This window comes from Puntigrus tetrazona, chromosome 25 (genome assembly GCF_018831695.1).
Source record: "Puntigrus tetrazona isolate hp1 chromosome 25, ASM1883169v1, whole genome shotgun sequence".
Classification (NCBI taxonomy): domain Eukaryota; kingdom Metazoa; phylum Chordata; class Actinopteri; order Cypriniformes; family Cyprinidae; genus Puntigrus; species Puntigrus tetrazona.
Window position 1 is genome coordinate 5,310,752 of NC_056723.1, and position 18,493 is coordinate 5,329,244.

At 35.3% G+C, this 18,493-nt stretch overlaps 1 protein-coding gene across 1 annotated transcript in view; it reads right to left on the minus strand.

Moving 5' to 3' along the window:
- The window catches only part of lrrc4ca (leucine rich repeat containing 4C, genome duplicate a), a 173,041-nt gene that overhangs the window by 107,783 nt on the left and 46,765 nt on the right, over positions 1 to 18,493 (minus strand). The window contains exon 2 of the mRNA XM_043228689.1: positions 10,833 to 10,906. The gene's annotated coding sequence lies outside the window, so the exon portion shown is untranslated. The remainder of the gene's footprint in view (positions 1 to 10,832; positions 10,907 to 18,493) is intronic.

Consider the following 18,493-nt stretch of genomic DNA (forward strand, 5'->3'; position numbering starts at 1 on the left):
GTTAACTCGATTTTAGCTCTTGATGCATGTCGAAGCGCCGGCGAACCTGACTTTTCGAGAAGGGAGGGAATGGCGGTCCTATCTTGTTACCTTGCGACGTGTTTCCCTGCCTGTTTATAAGAGGAAGAAGTCCTCTGATCATGACGCTCGCTTAGATTCCTTGACTCCTGCTGGTCTCCGTATGGCGAGGATAGAAAGAAGAAAGGCCGCGGCCCGCTGATACGAGCACACTCCCGAACCAGAAGACCGCTTCTGGCAAGCCGTCCAACTGTGCGAAGCATCGTGAAGCATGCATCCTCGTCTATCGCTGAAAAAGCAGCGTCGTTCTAACATTTTCTACCATGCGTGCTCTTAAATAATTGACCAGCTCTTTCATTCTCACTCTTTTCAGTAAAAAAAACGTCTTGTTTCTTTGATAAGGGAATCATCAGATGCCAATTCCAGTGCCTGTGTGAGATCTAGGCTCTTTGGGAGTATCTTTTGTGCTCCAGAATGCTGTTCTTATGGACCACGCAAATTACATTGTGGGGGAACTCGCTGAATGAATTGCGCTCGACGTTTGCGTTCTTTGTTTGCTTGCGCTGCTTTGTTTTTGCATCCAGCGCGATGGAAGGAATTATGTAAATCCCTTAATGGTGCTTACCCCCCAAAGAATACACTGTAAAAAGTAAACCCATTTAAATGGCAGCTGTGATTGCCAGTTCTGTCAATGTCAGTCCGCATCATTTTTTACTGTGAAAGTTGAGTGTTCGTTTACGCTTCCAAAATCTGTAAACGGTGGTGATTTTTTTACATGGTGATGATTTTGTATGAATGTATACATTGGGGAAAAAAGTAAAACGTATGACCTTTAGAAAAAGGAAAAAACCTTTAAACATCACTGGGCTGTAGAAAATGAATGGATAAACCATTCAAAAACGTGCAAATGAGATTATATGAAATCAAATTAGCCAAAATGCTACAAATTCCCATGAGATTGTGCTGTTGTTGTTTTTTTACTATATAGCATGGAAACGTTTTGTAAAGCAATTATGATTTAATCATTACCTGATGAATAGCTGCTGCTATGATCTTTGGAAAACATACGCAAAAATGTTTCTAGTCAATAAAATCATATTGAAACCAGGTTTACATCAAACATAATTGCGCGAATTACAGTAAAACATCTTTAATAAGCTCAATTTAAAAAGTGAGAGAAATAGACAACTCATTTAAATATATGTTGTAATATTTAATTTGCAAATGACTAGTTATTAGTGATTTATTTTTAGCACCAAAATAGGGATACACTAACATTACAATTTTGACTGATAGCTAATTCGTTAACTGTTGTATTGTGACCGATCGCGGATAATTCGTAAAATTTCAAATGCCAAGAATCAAAAAGAAATATTTATCAAGAAATTTGCTAAATAACATTGCTAGGAAATGATTAGTGCTTAGTCAAGATTCCGTGCATTTTAAATAACCTCTAAGCATACATGAAATACCAGCTAATAAAAATATCCATTATGATACAGCATTAATATACTGTATAATGCATTCTTCGAAATACAGCTTGCACAAGCGACATTTTAGCTAAAAATAATGAATTGCAGTGTATGCAATGCTAACTGCTAAACACCTGACATACGCCTGCCATACCGTTTCCATTCACGAGCCTGAAAAGCTCGTCCTATAGTGTTCAGATATGAACGGATTTAAAACAATTTTAAACCAGTGGGCAATACTGAGGAAAAATTAAGCTGGGTAATAAATGTATGATTTTTTAATCCTCGTCTGCAGAGTAAATTGAATCCCAGACTGAGAGTTCCAGCGGAGGAGAAGCCGACGCTAAGTGGTAATAGATTTTCTTTGAAGGATGCAGTACAGCAGGGGCAGCGGCTGCTTTCTTTAATGATTCCATATCTCGACAAAAACAACTCCTCTCCTTCTTTGAAGAAACAACTGGCGATGGCTTGCTAAATTGTATGGAATGTGAATGAGCCTTTTGTTAATGCTGAGGCTGAAAATCTTTGATAATCATTCAATTATTGGCAAAACAGTGGCGTAAATAGTCAGGTTTTAGTCTGTCACATTGGCAAGTAAGGTAATTGCAGATGCATTTTCTATATGTATATCTAAGCGTCCAACGTAATTGCTAATTCACTTAAAATATGAAATGACAATAAGCACTTACAGTGAATTCAGTAACTACTCTATTATTTAAATAATAATGTTTGTATAATGCATTATTATAATTATTTTATACAAATGTATGTCGAATAATTAGAATGTTTATATATATATATATATATATATATATATATATATATATATATATATAAACATTCTAATTATTCGACATACATTTGTATAAAATAATTATAATATATATATATATATATATATATATATATATATATATATATATATATATATATATATATATATATATATATATATATATATATATATATATATATATATATATATATATATATATATATATATATATATATATATATATATATATATACATATACATATATATATATATATATATATATATATATATATATATATATATATATATATATATAATATTAACATAAATTCATGTTTAAAAATTTTCGACCAAAAAGTAATACATTTCTTTGAGGTATTCGTCTGTGAATTGCAATAACTTCCAGTAGCATCTAAAACTAACAGTAAAAATGTAGATAAATATAAATATTATATGGGAAACTTGAATTTTAAAAATCCGTCCTGAACTAAGTTGAAATACTATACTTAGTAAAACAAAAACTAAAAATAAAGCTAAAAATAAATAAAGAATAAAAATGTAACAAAAAGTTGATTGACCACAATCAAAAATAAGTTTTTGTGTGCTGTGTACATTTTTATGTATATAAAGACGCATGCATGTATATAAGAAAATAAATTATATATTAAATATATTTGAATTTTTAAATATAAATTATATTTGTGTTTTATTTATAACATTACATAATACATATATGTATTATATAAATAACTTTTTATTTTGGATGCGAGTCCTGTGGGTGTGGCCAATTTAAATGAACTTCCAGCTCATGAATTTATCTAATCATTTATTTATTTAAATCAGTAGTGTAACTGTAATGTTTTTTTTTTTTTCTAGTAGCCGAAATACACAGTCCTTCAGTATCCTTAAAATGATATCATGCCTGTCTACATGTGAACCGATTTCAAGAATCCACAGGAGTCCAGCTGGAGTTCCGCTGGAGAACGGAGGGAAACAGAGTTGAAGCCCTTGAAGTCGTAATGCAGGCCAGAGTGACAGTCCTTCAGCCTCCATTAGTGGAGAGCAGAGAGAGAGTGGATTGAAGGATTGCTGGTGAGGGGGAGGTCTGGATGACCTGGGGGAGTTTCAACCATCTACACATTGACAAGAGAGAAGAGGATCCCACTTGTCCCTGGAGCCCCACAAGGTGAAAAAAGCCTGGACCGGTTTTCAGGAACACATCCTCTTCGGATTCACACATTAGCATGAAAACAAATATGACATATGCTCGGCTCGTGCTACGGGGCGCGCGTTTCGTAAGCATGCGCTGACTGCGTGATGTGACCGCTTGAAAAAGATGAAAACATTTTTGGGGACTACGATAGCTCTGTTTCTGTTCGTTTGGATCACAAAGCGAAGCAGCAGTTGAAAAAGATCGAGGAGTGGTTTCTGGTTTGCTCATTAACATTGTAATTAAATATCAAGCTTTACGACATGCGTCTGTGATTCTTAGCACGTTTCTCACATTATCACCTTGCACTTTCTGCCTTTTTTCTTCCCCTCCGTTTCATTTCTGCTGCCAGTCACAATGTATTCCGCATTTGATTTATAGTTGCTCTTCATGTTTGTGCTGGAGCCATAATTCAGGGGTGGGAAACGGAGTCTCTTGGGCCTGGATCAAAGCTGGCGCCATTCTCACATGGGTCCAGGTGTTTGAGAGTCGTGGCAGGAAAGCAATAGAGCCGAGAAGCCCAACACTCACGGAATAAGATGAATAGATAGAGAAAGCTATGTTCGGAATGGAATATAGCTTACTACTAACTATATACTGCTTAGAATACACTATTCTATTTATTAAAATAGCCTGTGAAGCTAGACTCATTCAAATATAACCAATATTGTGGTCGTTGTGGTAGTTAATATTATTTATTAATTATATAGTTTTATATATTTTTATATATTTATATACACACACACATACATGCATGTATACATTTAGCATAACTTAGTATATGTGGATAGCCTAATTATAGTTAGTATCTTCTATACCTATCACAGCACACTGATTTCTTTTGGCAACGCACTTAATCCCAGGTTGTTGCAGGGTATTGCCACTCTAATAACTGTATTAAGTTGCTTCGGATAAAATTATCTCAAATGACTTCTTACTTCTAGGAAAGCAGTATAAGATCCGAGACAGGATACCACGGGGATTATGGCGTGTGAGGTGATTTTCAAAGTAAAGCCACATGAATGTATATAGAGAGAGAGACTGAGACATCACACAACCAAGTCATGCAGGGCACTAAGTGAAGCATGACACCTTTGCTAGCATCAGTGATTTTGCGCTAGCTGTCGCCGTCTAAAGCATGCATTGTTGCACAGCGGGCACGCAGCATGTTTGTGGCCTTGAGGGAAACCGACTTCATACATCCAATGAAAAACAACATGATGCCGGTTGGTTAAAAGTAACTGGGGAAAATAGTTTAGCGAAGTTAGCTCTGCCCCAATGTGGCAAACGCCGTGCTTGAGAGTGAAGAGAATAAAATGAACACAAAGATCTAAGGCTTTTTCTATATACGCAAAATATTGTTCACAAATGGGTCTATATCTGTGTTAGTGAGCGCTTCTCCTTTGCTGAGATAATCCATCTACCTCACAGGTGTGGCATGTCCAGATGCTTATTAGACAGCATGATTATTGCACAGGTGTGCCTTAGGCTGGCCACAATAAAAAAAAAAAAAAAAACTCTAAAATGTGTAGTGTGGGGGTCTGGGGGGTCTGAAAACTATTGGAATGCTAGTCCACTTCTCTTCAGCGGCTTCACTTGCTGGATATCGGGTGGAACTGGATATCGCTGTCTTATATGCCGAACCAGAGCATTTCAAACATGCTAAATGGGTACGTTGAGTATGCCGGTTCAGCTTCCAGGAATGGGGCCGTGCATTAAGGCTGCAACATGAGGCGATGGTCGTGGATGAATGGCACAACAATGGACCTCAGGACGTCGGCACGGTACCTCTGTGCTTTCAAAATACCATCGATTAAATGCACCTGTGTTCGTTGTCCATAACACACACCTGCCCATACCATAACCCCACCTCCACCACCACGGGCCACTCGATCCACAACGTTGACATCAGCAAACCGCTCACCCACACGCTGTCTGCCGTCTGCCCTGTACAGTGAAAACCAGGATTCATCCGTGAAGAGAAAACCTCTCCAAACTGCCATCGAATGTGAGCATTTGCCCATTCAAGTCGGTTACGACGACAAACCGCAGTCAGGTCAAGTCCCCGATGAGGACGATGAGCATGCAGATGAGCTTCCCTGAGATGGTTTCTGACAGCTTGTGCAGAATTCTTCGGTTATGCAAACCGATTGTTGCAGCAGCTGTCCGGGTGGCTGGTGTGGTTACACGTGGCCTGCGGTTGTGAGGACGGCTGGATGTACTGCCAAATTCCCTGAAAAGCCTTTGGAGTCGCCTTATGGTAGAGAAATGAACGGTCAATGCAAACATGTTTTTTAATGGAAAAATTAAGATCCAAATGAACACATAAATAAATAATGTTATTTTAAATTTATTTGTCCGTTAATTTAAATGTATTTTAAAATGTAATTTATTCCTGTGATGGCAAAAAATTCAGCACTTCAGTGTCACATGATGACTTTTTTTGGTGATTTTTGATTAATAGAATAATAGAATGATGATAAATGATTAATAGAATTATGAATATATATATATATATATATATATATATATATATATATATATATATATATATGTATGTATGTATGAATGCCTTTGTTGCTTTGTAGCAATTTAGTGCATATTTGCTAAATAAAAGAATTAATTTTTTTATTTTGGTAAATCTCCCAATATATAAAATGTATTTATTTCAGTAGATTATTTAAAAATTCATTTTAGCACACTGTCCCGACAAATGTACATTTTTGCATTTTATTTCATGCAACACGATCCATGTGTTGTGTGCGAGACAGTTATTACATTTATAACTTGTCAGAATCAGAAGTTACATTAAGAAAATAATTTTAAGTGGCACTTCCTTTTGCTAGAATATAATGTGAATTCATGGTCTCAGTTCAGTTCTGAATGTGACCATGAAGGATAATAATAATTATTAAAAAAAAAAAAAAGAAAGAAAGAAAAAGAGAATGCACCTTGATTGACCTCAGAGCGTCCCTCCTATCCTCATTATGGTCTCACAATGGACTGCTGAAAAAAAAAAAAAAAAAAAAAAACTGGTCTCCAAAAGCCAAAACAACATGGCCTTGAATCCCACAGGAAAACAGGGCAAGTGTCTTCTTGAACCTAGTGAACATTAACTGAAAAGGTCTTTTCACTTCAGGGAGTTCCTTCAACCAAAGACCTTCATACTGAGTGTGCTGAATGTCAAACGGACAAAAAAAGGCATATACAGTATGTTTCTTATCTACACAAGTTTCCTTATGCGAGCATAAAATAAAGCATTTTAATTGGGGGCTGATGCATATGACCTGACCAAAAAAAACATGCCGACAGATTTAAACTGAGATGAGTTTTTCTCTTATACACAAAGAGAAAAGAAGCGAAAGCAATACTTAAAGCTTAAGAGTCGCCATATGTCCTAGTGCGGGAAGTAGAAAGAAGTTTGGAGAGAAAAAAGAGCAAGACGGTCCTATCCTTGTACGATTTTAATGAGGTTGTCCCCTCATTTTCCTCTTTAATGAATATTAAATGCCCAACCCCCATTTAAATATATCTGTGTGTGTAACCCCAAGCTGAGAATAAAGGTCTATCACGTCTACTGTGCTCAATAAGAGCCTTAAAAAATGCGGGAAAAGGCCTTATAAGAGAGATGTTTGCTACCCGGCATGCCTCTCACGTACTGCCCTAATTTCAGTTGGGTATGAGGAGGAGAATTGTGGGGCAGAGCACATCATACACACTCCTCAAGGTTTGAGACATCAATGGCAGTTAAATCGTACCATGTGCGTTGTCAAATAATACAACCATTGTCAACTGGGTGACAACGCTGCAAAAAAGAAAAAAAGAAAGGCTTATCTTACTCTTATAATAAATTCTTAGATGCATTTATTTAGAAAGAACATAAGACGTACACATTTTTGATTAGAATTTTACTTACCCAACTGGCAGATCATTTGACTTGTTTCAAAATGCGGCTTAAAAAGATATGCCTACAAAAATATGGAAATTCCGTCATTGATTACTCACACTGGTGTTGTTCCAACCCTGTAAAACCTTTGTTCATCTTTGGAACACAAATTAATATATTTTCGATGCATTTGAAGATCTGAGATTGTTAAAATAATCCGTGGCAGCAGTAGTTCAACTCTAATTTTACGAAGCTACGAGAATACTTTTTGTGCGCGACTTTATTCAACAATAAGTGATCTCCAGCCTATAGTGCCATTTTGGAGAATATCACTTACTTAATATATGCAACAGATATATACAGATGCGTCATTTATGATCAGATGACAGCATAAATGGCAATTTTTTTTTTACGTATGTGATTCTTCAAAATGCCGCTATAGGGTGACACTCAATACTTTTTGTATTCTCGTAACTTCGTAAAATTACGGTAAAACCATTGATGTCACCGATTGGTCCTTGCTATGTTTCTGAGCCTAAGGACCTTGTAGGGTCAGAAAGCTCCTAGAATTCATTGAAATTATCTATATTTGAAGATAAACGAAGGTCTTACGAGCTTTTTACGAGTTATTGACAGAATTTTTTGGGGTGAACTATCCATTTACATTTTTTTGAGCTTAGAAACGAGGCTAAACATCAAGTAAATGCGTATTAATTTAAGAATTGGTCGATATTTTGACTAGAAAGAAGACAAAAATACCAAATTCACGTTCATCATATATCATATCATGTCATATCATATATCTGATTCAAAGTACTGCGCTGTTTGCATCATAATATTAAAAAAAAACACAAAATTAATTTTTTAAAAGTGTAGAAGCAGTTGCATAGAAGCAGTTCTTATGATTGAGAAACTACAAAGAGAGTGTAACTATAAAGAGTGATTCTTTTTCACGAATCAAACGCATAAAACACAGTTGCGGTCTGATTCACAAACAATTGATTCACACGCCACCGGTTTAATTTTAGAATGGAATATACAATATATTTGGGTGTACAGTGTTCCGAAAAAAAAATAAAAAAACAATCACATGTAATAAATAATGTCAAGTTGTTATTTTTAAGTGCACTCTTCCTTTAAATGGTTGTTTGTTTCGTTCGGATAGCAGATCAAACAATGCATGGGCTCTTTTAAGCGTGGCTGACACACTAAAGCTGCTTATTCAGAGATGCTTACGGACAGTCAAACAAACCTAGCTGAAAGAGACGAAGGCAGAAAGAATTCAGCTGTCAAATCAGCTTTGAAGGGCACTTCTATCAGACCGTAGCTCACGTCAGGCTGGAACACATGCCACTACAAAACAGTATAATCAAAGGCAACAACTTCACTTAATAGCTAAAGATGTTCTGTGCGGGACTATCATAGCAATATCCAATCAAATCCAATTAACTTCTTGGAGCCTCCCCTCCAGAAAAGTGCATTACAGCAGGATTAAGCCGCTATCTGTACTGGACTTGATTAATGACCATGTTAATTAATGCTGAAGGGGCTCGTTGGAGCGGTTCCTCACGTACTGGAGCTCAGTGATCCAGCGGCGATGTGGGGACCGGGCAAATAGAACCATCACCAGAACAGACAGCCTGTCCCACAAACGCTTGTATACTTCAACAGTAGTGGCTGTGGAAGAGCTAAAGTTTGGCTTCTGAAGTACTTTGAAACTCCAGCATGTGCTGACAGGGCCTGGAATATAATGTTTGAGGGTGGGTTGCCAAGTAGAACATTTTTTCGCATTTTGAAGTGAAGTAATGTTATATGCACCGTGGCTGAAAAAATTCAATGAAAGCAAGTTTATATTTTAACCATGTGGTGCAGCCTGCAGTACGTTTGGATTATAAAGTGAACTAAACGCACTGAAGTGTGAGGCTTCTATAGAGGAACATTTTCATTGTTTTTATATTTTCAGTTTTAATTTTGAACTGACACAAACCATTGCTATTGTTAACTAAACGTATTGCATTTATTAAAATATTAACACCACGCTGAATTGTTTCTAACAATTGAAATGAATTCATTTGAACTCAACTGAAACGGTTTGATACTGGAAACCTGATAGTTAGTTTTATTTTAGTGGATTCAAAAAATAACCTACATCTTTCCTTTAAAAAAAAAGTCTTAATAAATGAAAATGAATAACATTAACATTAATCATGCTACAAGTAAATTTAGACATCACAACATGATAAAAAAAAAATCATATCCATGAAAAAAACAATACTGACATAATAAACATTTAAAACATAAATACAGAAAGCAGAAAAGTAACCGGCTGATAAATGATATGACACCAATGTATTGCCGTACATTGTAAATTGTAAATTCTTGTAAATTTAGGAATCGACATGAAAATTATTTAATTATATAACAATGACGTAAGTTGCGACGCAAACCAATAAACTGTAAGCGTTACATCCCTTAACAGGAAGTAACACTCATTTGTAAACATGAAATTCCTTCCAGTATTTCACTCTTAAATGAAAATAACAATGTATAATGCCCAGCTCAGAAATTTCCAAGGAAACGTATCTAATCACTACATCTGAAGTCCAATGTATATTTCAACAGCAATTCCCAGAGAAACCGAAATAAAGCAGTGTTTTCGAAATCAAACGTGAACATCTGAATAAAACAGCTCTTTATCTGAACAAGCCAAATTATATCCAGAAAACACTAAACATTTATTCGCAGCAGGGCCAGTCAAGATAGCCTCAAGGTAAAGCGCTTTTCACTCCACGGAAACCATGCGAACAAATTTAACCGATTTAAATCCTGGGGCAATAGTTCACCCTGTTGTTTATTCACGCTCTAAAGAGACTCGCAACCATCCACAATTGTGTAATTATGAAATCTCCATTACATAACAGAATATGAAAACGATCCCTCAGATTAAACGACTTTTGTCATTAATTAATATGAAAAGCTCGCCTCGGATAGGCCCGCCGAAGCCTTTTGGTGCTAGAAACAGCTGTTAGCTCCACAGGTATGCTAGTGCTAATCTGCGTTAGCCGCTGATGGATGTAATTAACAGTTATCCAACACCTTCTCATTTGTCTTGTTAAGAAAATTGCAAGACGCTCTCTGCTGGAAACTTCAGGGTTGGGAAGGTGATCTGATCACTGGAGGCCCGTTGAGTCACAATGACACTAAAACCACTTTAAAAACATGCTAGCTGCTTTTTATTGGATCCCCAGACTTTTCAATGGCCTTTTAATAAATTTTCAATTGTTTTAACCGGTCATTTCCATTGACTTTTAACACTTTTTAGACATTATGCTCATGACGGGCAGAAAAAGTATGATATTTTAACCATTTTAGTGAATCCTACCAACTTAATTTGCATTTTCCAGCAGTATAGTCAATGCCAATACACATTTTTTTTGCATTTTACTGTGGTAAAAATTATTTGTACTCACCAGTTCAATCAAGACACCAGTAAATCCAAATAAACTCCAACCTCTGATTCGCTGTATTAGAAATCCACAGCCACCTGGAGCAAAAATACAGATTTAGAATTCAGGGAGAAGATAAATCAGATTACATTTCTGATAATATCAAGCTTCTTTCATATCACTATATGATTGTCATTTATTGCTTTGAGATAAACCTTTAGATTGAGGCTCTCTCAGATCCCAGATTTGTCTGAAAACAATTCAGAGTTGAACGAAAGTTTGGAAAGATACTTTGAAGTTTCCTAGTATACGAGTTAAATGACAAAACTGCATTTATCTCAATTAGGGTGACTAATTAAACTTCCCTATGAAAGTCCATTTCATAAGAAAATGTCCTTTTTTTCTTCTTGCAATTCTGAGAAAAATAGGTCAAAATTGCATGACATCAACAGGCTAGTGATATATAAACACACAATTTTGAGAGAGAGAAAATAAAATTCCCCCTCAAAATTCTGTTTTAGTTTTTGACATAGAATTAAAATATAAATAAAAAGGTAATTCAGATTAGGGTTTTTTTTTTGTCTCACAATTGTTTCTTTGCTTTCACCACAAGAAAAAAGAAAAATTCTCACATTTTTTTAGACCAAAAAAAAGTCTAAATTGGTAGACATGAAGCTAGAATTGTGAAAATTGTCAGAATTGCTCAAATAAATCTATAAATATAAATAAATAAATTAGTGCTGGACAAAAGCTCAATTGCAATTAATCACATCCAATTTAAAAAAATTTTATGCAATATATTTGTTATATAGACAATGGATATATAGAATATATAATGTATATATTTACATATATACATTATATAATATACACTATACTTCCAAATACTATGGAAGTCAGTGATGATCCAAAATGTACTGGTTCCAATTTTTTTTTTTTTTTTTTTTTTCCGGCATTGATACAGGTTTGGGACTACTTGAAGGTAGTAAATGATTCCTTTAAGGAAAAGAAAATAGCAGTATTGAATTCAATAAAACACAAAGCATCTAGGTGAATCAGTGAGCCAGTTCATTGAAATCAACCATCTGAAATCACCAAAATGAATCATACTTTCCAACAACCTGATTCATGTAAATTAATTATTAGAAATATTGCATCTGTTGGCTACATACTCGACACTAAGACAGAAAGACACTAAACTAAAACTAGACAGATGCTGTTCTCAGACATTGAAGAGTGCTATATATTCAAGAGGATAAATTCAGATTCTTCCCAGTTCATAAATGATGGAAGATCCTTAGTCTTTCAATATTTATTGATCCTTTTCGGCAAAGAAGAAAAGTCTGTCTTGTTTTAGAATCTGTCATGCTCAAAATGACTTAATATCCCCTTTGGAACGTCATCAGTGCCATCAAAAATGGTATATTTCTTGGATATTGAAATTAATTTGATAAAGACTGCATATTCTGATTAACGTCAAATGTGAGAGCTGTGCCTTGTGTTCAAAAATTTTCATCCAGTCAGAAGAAAAATTGGAATGGGTAATTTACAGGCCATTACAAATTTGAGTTAGATGACATTCAACACTCAACTAATATGAGAAGCCTATTATTTTCCATGTTATGTCCTGTGATAATAATGATTTTCATTTCTTACTTTCCACTTTTCATATTGCTTTTTCATTTTCCACAAAGATAATTCCCATAACCAATTTCAGTAACACGGCCAGCTGAGAAACGCCTGGATTATTCCATATTATTCTTTGAGGTCACATACTTCTAAAATCCCTTTTAAACCATTTATATATTCTAAAAGCCCTACCACATCAAAATTAGTGACAGCATTTTACGGCTCATTTTATGTAGCTCTGGACAATATTAAGTAATAATAATAATGTGTGTGCGCATGTAAATACTATGCATGCATGCATATGTATGTATATATAAATGCATTCGTTTATTCGCCTGAAGTCAATTGGAAAATATATAGCTTGCCATTTATGAAAGTTGTCAATAAAATGCAAGAATAATAATAATAATAATACATATTCATTTCATCATTTCCTTTCACATTATGCTGCTTTTTTATTTGTAAATCCTGAAGTTAATTGTAACTGAAATTATAAAATAGTACTAAAAATTATAAAATAGCGATAAAAATAATAACTGTGTGTGTGTGTGTGCACATGTAATTATTATACATATATACATGCAAGTATGTTTTTTATCCCAAAATTAAAAGTTTATAATATTAATAAAAATAAATACATATATATATATATACATTTTATTATGTAATCCAACTATTGAATGAGTCAAACAATACAAACATGTGTATATATACACAGTACAAAAATAATTTTCCACTTTTAGAATGTGAGGTAAAGTGATGAAATAAACATTCTTATTAAATATAATGTTCAAGAAATCTATGCCAGCTGGAGAGCCGTTGAGACAAAAATAAATACATCACTAAATAAACAAGCCAATTCATACTCACACACATATACAGTCACTCGTGGCCTCAAACTTTTATACCTACTGTAATTTTTCGTGCATAAACGAAGTATGGGTTAATTTGTGAGATCTAAAGGCCTCACTTGAGACCCTTTAATATCACAAGCCTTCTTCACGCTGTCTTTTGTACTGTAGAGTACAGCAGCTCACACAAACTCGCCCCCGCTCAACACTCTTTGTCTTTGAATCCCGCACCGGTTCCTTTTAATTGAAATTCCATTGATATGTAGTCTACTGTGGCCAGTTTAAACCTTGAAGTAATCCAAGTGATAATAGTTTCATTGTTACTGTGGTTGGAGATGGGCTGTAAAGGGGAATTCTGAAGACGTGCCGCTGTGGTTATTGACAGCTGGGCCTCTGGGGCGAATCAATTGATATTTTTCCCTCTCGCTCTGATTTCTAGGCCTGCCAGGTAGCCAGCTGTCATAATTAAGGCCATCCAGACAGATACTGAAACACAGACGGAATATTAATGGCGTTAGTGTGTCGCATACAAACGCAAACACGCAAATGCAGGGGCGTTCACGACGCATCTAATCCGCAATCTGTGAACGAAAGACGAGGTAATGATGATTTTATTTAGCGTATCTCCTATTGTCACCGAGTGTTTGAACCTGGCAGAAATATTATGCGAGCTTTAATGCAGTTCTCTGTACCATCGTACTAATAGCACTCAATTTTGAGTCTTTGGAGGTGATAAAGGGAAATTGAGACAACAGGGCAAACATGGGGTGAGAGGAATTCTGGGACTTCTTATGAATACTGAGCAGCCACTTTATTGGACCACATCACCAGTATGAATGTAGAGATAATATGGCTTACATTATGAATACGTGCTTCTGTACAGTGTATTTATTTATATCGAAATAATGCTGGGAACAGCATACCTAATCTTGTCAAATTAACCAATGACCAATTACAACACAACATTAAAAATATGCATATTGCGAGAAAAATGTTGTTATAAATCGGCAAAATATGTAAAAGCATTTAAATTAACTAAACTAAACTAAAAGCTATATATATATATATATATATATATATATATATATATATATATATATATATATATATATATATAAAAGTAATACTAAAACTAAAAGAAAAAGTTATTAATAAATAATTACTATAAATAAATACTATAATACTGTACAAATAAAACTTAGCAAGAAGCTACATAAAAGTTTATCTAAATTTAATTAAAAATCACAAGAAAAAAGTCTATAAAATAGAATACATTAAATAGTACATTAAATACTATAAAAGTAGACGGAAAACCCTTGGTACAATATAAGTGTGAATAATGCTAAACTTTCGTTTTTGGTCGAACTGGTCCTTTAAGATGATTAATATGGACATTCTTATGCCTCGCATGTTGACATCATACATTATACATTAGTCTGTCCATTAGTATGCGGGGTACGTTTACTCTGTCTTCAAAAACAAAATTTATATTTCAGATATTCAAACCTTCTCCTTAAGTGACGGACATGACATCATTTAAATGCATTTTGGTTGCCATGGGAGACCTCCTCATGCAAAGTTATGGAGCACGAATCAAAGAACGAGAGATAGTGTGAAATTCCTTTACTTCAAAGGCTAGTCTGGTCTTTCTAATTCTTTAATGTCGGCATGTCTTTTTCTTCTCGGCCTATAACTCTGCAGTGTCAGAGCCTTTGGCTTCAAAGTGAGGCGATCTGTTGGCTGGCACAGTTCCTCGGTGACAGACATGGCAAGTGTCTTGGACTCGGGGGTCCTTCCTATAAGAGGGGTCCATTTTTGAACGAGTGAATTCTGTCCATCAGTATCTACTGACCCCTCCGGGGCCGCCCGGGGCTCCATCTGAGCCGTGGATCCTGCCAGACAACCTGAATAATGGAGCTGCCACTAGTCCACTTAAAGTAGCCCGGAGAAACAGCTCAGAGGTTGCTCGTTCATGGCTCGGGAGACTTGAATTTAAATTGTCTGTCTTAACTTGTTTTTTTTTCGTAAATTATCTGAAGAAATGAAAATAGAAACAAATTACACAACCGGCATACAGTAATTGAATTATAAATATTAATGCCGATTGAACAGTTTGCGTAATTTGCTTTTAGAGGTATCAGATGGAAAGTGTTTGAGGATATATTAAAATCCCGGAGGTATAAAAATATTAATAATAAAAAAAATATATTAAATTGTTTTAATTGTCTTAAATAGAGCATAACTTTGTTGATCCTAAAAACTAAATGAGAAATATTTGAACTCATGACATTTATGACAGTCTTTGTTTTTCTTTGTATAAGTGACATTACTGGAAAAAAAAAGATATTTGAAAAATATTTGAACTTTTAATGAGAAGTATGACTTTTTTTTTGTATTAATTTAAGACTACTTGGGTGTTTCTGAAATCATTTGGGATGGATGGATGACTTTTTTCTCCCAAATTTTGTTTCCCAATTAGTCTCCATGCTGTCTGCAGAAACAATTGAAACACTAAAGTGACTGATTGATTGATTGATTGATTGATTGATTGATTGATTGATTGATGTTCATTTATTCACTTAATATTTAGTTTGATCACTGGCTTCAGTACCTCAGTTTATGGTACGTTACATTCTGAGAACAATGTGTCTTAAGCAAATGTCTCTATTGATTTCCATTGAATCAAAATGTTACTGGGATATTAAAAACACCTGACTGGTCATTTTCTGATCACAGGCTTTGGTATTGTAAGCAACATCTTCCATTTCCTCAGAACTGTAGTGTTAAAAATACATTTCAGATGCTTCTCCTAAAATACAACTTTGCCGTTTCATCTTTGAAAGACTGAATGAGAAAAATTGGAGGTCATAATGAGATCCCTGACTTCTGATAGCGTTTATTCATTTGTTTGTTTTTTATCAGAGTCAGATTAGAGTGGTCTACAAGAAAGAAACCGAGACTCTAAAGTGATCCAATGTCTGATTTTTCGGTATCTTCTTAAGTTCAACCACAGTTTAAGACATTGTTTTGATATTGTCGTGAAACTTTAGTACAGTATCTCAAGCTAAAGCTAAATCTGCGAAGCAAATTTCTAGGTCACAGAGAAACCGTGATTTTAATCCAATATTTCAGCATCTCAAACAAAAGTCTGAATTTCTTCCCCATTAAATCTCAGTGTTGTCTATGGGACATAATTGAGATATTTAAACATCCCATTGGTCATTTTTCCTTCTCATGGGCAGTGGTTCACAGTTTTTATAGAACATAAGCAACATCCTTATTTTCCTTACAGCTCTCAAGAAAGGAAACAAATGAAATATTAAAGAGATATTTCTGACTTTTCCCGCGTATGAGATTTTACATACATTACCTCCGCAGTTATACGCAAAAGCCAAGACAGAAAGTGAAATAAATAGGCAAAAGAAAACCCTCAGCGTGGAAGGAAGGTATATGAGCTATATTGGATCACATGCATGAAAAATAGCATCTTAGATTATTCGGCGTGCTTTTATTTCCAGGGCACCGATGCAAGCGTGTTTGAATAATGCATCGAGGTTCAGTCCCCACTTCAATAGATTTGTGCAATCCACTTTTACCAAATTAATGTCGGCTCCGCAAAATATGGCTGTTTTTATTCCCTGCCTGCATGAAGTACCAGGAAGTAACAGATTTGCATGATAATCAAGATGGCAGAGACAAACTTGAATACATGAACGTATGTGACTCCAATTGAGCATCTGCCTCTAACATGGATTCGAGCGCGCAGAGAATAGAGCGTGAATAATAGTCAGAGAGAGAGAGAGACACAGGGAGGGAAACGGAGATAAATAATGGTATCACAATAGCAGCGCTGATTAATATCGCAGGAACTAAACGCCTCGCTAACCGACAGGACAGTGCGACTGGCGTCATTTAAACTGGCCATTCCACCTCCAGCCTGTTCTTTAGCTGGCATCTGACACCTGGCAGCTCTTAAACCCACTGATCTGAGGCCAGCTGGATGGACTCAACAGCCTGTCCGTCCCACTCACGCTCAGAGCCTAATACTGACTGACCCAAATGAGATTCACACCGCCTGCCGCGCTCATGCTAAGTAACCCAGGACGATTGTCCAGCATGCTGAAAGTCAAGCCTTTTGTTATATCCTTAACCGTAATGCAATATATAATACATGCTGACCAAAGTGCATTTAAAGGGGTCATGCATAATGCTAAAATGAACATTATTTTGTGTATGTGATGTAATGCAGTGTGTTTGTGCCGTTGCAAAAAACACATTATTTCACTGTTTCTCCTCTAAGCCTTCTGAAACTGGTCGAGTTGTACAAAGCTCATCGTTCTAAAAAAAGCGAGATGTGCACTGATTGGCCAGCTATGCAGTGCATTGTGATTGGCAGAATATCGTAAGTGCCTGATGGAAATATAACGCCCCATAACGTGATGCAACGTCGCGGCGCTATAACACCACAACAAACTAGGCATTTGTTGCACCAAGTGAGGACGTAATTATTGATTATCATGTCTATAGTATCTTCTTTTTACACATTCCATCACGGCTCGTAAACATAACATGTCCGCATTTCTGTAAATAACAGGTTCTTTTAATAAGGAAACGTAACTTACTTAAAGGTTGTGAGTCAGAAGCACCATACTGTCCCTGCAGAGTTGGCCTTACTCTCTGCACAGCCAGCATAGGTTATTCTCCAGGTTTAAGGAATCCGTCCTTTGTAAATGTGCTGAACACACTCTAATATTTGTGTGAATGTTCTGGAACAAAGTCGTGAATAAAACTGGACCATTGACTTCTAGTTATATCCTCTTTTCGCAACGACACGTTGAATGTCCTGAAAAGTTTGTATTTAAATGAGCTGTTTTAGGGGTGCGTGTACAAGTCATATCTTTCATTAAAAATATCTCCTTGGGTTCGAATCTTTGCATCTTTAGGGATGTTATCTATGCACTAACAGCTTGTAACACTCCAAAGAGAAAGGGAAATATGAAATTGCATCATATGACCCCTTTAAACAAAAATAAAAAAGTGGAAATATTATAAAGTATTATTACAATTTAAAATAAATGTTTTACATTTTTTTTATATTTTAAAATGTCATCTATTCTTGCGAAATTTCATTAATTCAGTCGTCAGTGTCACATGATCCTTCAGAAATCATTCTAATACACTGACTTGCTTCATTTAAATATTTCT